Raw genomic sequence first — 1,483 nt, 5'->3', positions numbered from 1 at the left:
AATTACTAATGCCCAAGATATTTAAATCCGGGGTAGAAATATGAGTGAATAAATTATAGAACAAAAAGTATTATTATATTTTCATATCAATGATTTTATGACGACATTTTTCCATCGGTTGGATACATTAGATCTTTGCATCCCCGAATCTCAAAAAAAAAAAAAAAACAACCGACGGAAATCTATACTTTATTGCGCGTAAAATTTTAGCCATTTATCCGCGAATAAGAATTTAAATGTCCCTCAAAATACGGTAGAGAAAGCTTCGCCATAATCCCGTACATGATTTAGAATCAAGGGGTAGTTTTTAGTCGCATGGAGCATGGAGTGCTTCGGGGTTTGAGGTAACCGAGGTAAAGAGAAAACAAAAAAATAAGAGGGTAACTTCGGTAGGACAAAGCACGGCTTAGATTAAGTTCGATTCGCTCGCCATATTCTTACACCCGTCTCCCCGGTGCTCATTCCGCCCAACCCAAGCCCAAACCCAACTTGGTTCTAACCAAGCCCGCGGAAAAATATGAACGCGGTATTTTAAAATAACGACGCCATTAGTGAAACTCGTACAAGATGAACGAAGTAATGTCTCATTTTTTTTGCTTACCCCCTACTGTCTTCTCCACCTAACCTCCGACTGTGTTTATAATAAAAAATTAAATCTTTAATAAAATCGTATTGTGATAAAGAACATGTAGTAAAGTCTGCTGTCGGTAATTCAGTCTGGACCAGTGACAACAAATGCCAATTGAATCAAAGTTTTATTTACTCGGAAATAAAAAAAAGAAAATGCAAAATTATTTAATTGCGTTATTGCTTACATCTACGTGACGATTTGACCTCCTAAAAAGTTTTAGCAAAAATGTCTTTAAATAAGAATCTTCACGCTTTACAATATTTTTTTTTTTCAGATTTCGGCTCCAACTACTTTTTACTCAAATAAAATTTGACAAAAATCACCGAAAAATTCAGAAAATTATTTTAATCCTTTAATAAGTTACTACTCATTAGTATTTACCATTTTTAGGTTACGCTCGAAAATTTAAGCGTAATAGAAAGAACGTTATTTTGTTTTGTAACTCGAGAAAATCTTACGGACTTACTCAAAGGTGCAGGTATGTAGTTAAATAAAGATATTTGGAAAATACTGAAGGAGTAAAGAGTTCGAAATAACTATTAATTTCGTATAATACAACAGAAAGTGAAAAATCTTTCAATTTTTCCGTTGAATAAAATGAAAAAATAACACAAAAATTTTTTTTTCAATACAAGACACGAAGCTTTTAATTTTTTCGAATTTTTTTTGGTTGCAATTGAAATTGCAATTAGGATTGCATGAATATTTTTTGCGAAACAGTTACAAATTTTCCGAACCATCAGAAATAATATTTTTTACTTCAAAATTAAATCCATAAAAAATTTTTTTTCTCTGTATTACTGAAAGATTTCGTTGAAAGATAATTATTGCTCAAGATGTCATCCGTCGACC

This window comes from Cotesia typhae, unplaced genomic scaffold (assembly GCF_013202065.1).
Source record: "Cotesia typhae breed Kobodo isofemale line unplaced genomic scaffold, CoteBio_Ctyphae contig_59, whole genome shotgun sequence".
In the NCBI taxonomy this organism is placed as follows: domain Eukaryota; kingdom Metazoa; phylum Arthropoda; class Insecta; order Hymenoptera; family Braconidae; genus Cotesia; species Cotesia typhae.
This window is presented reverse-complemented; position numbering follows the sequence as displayed.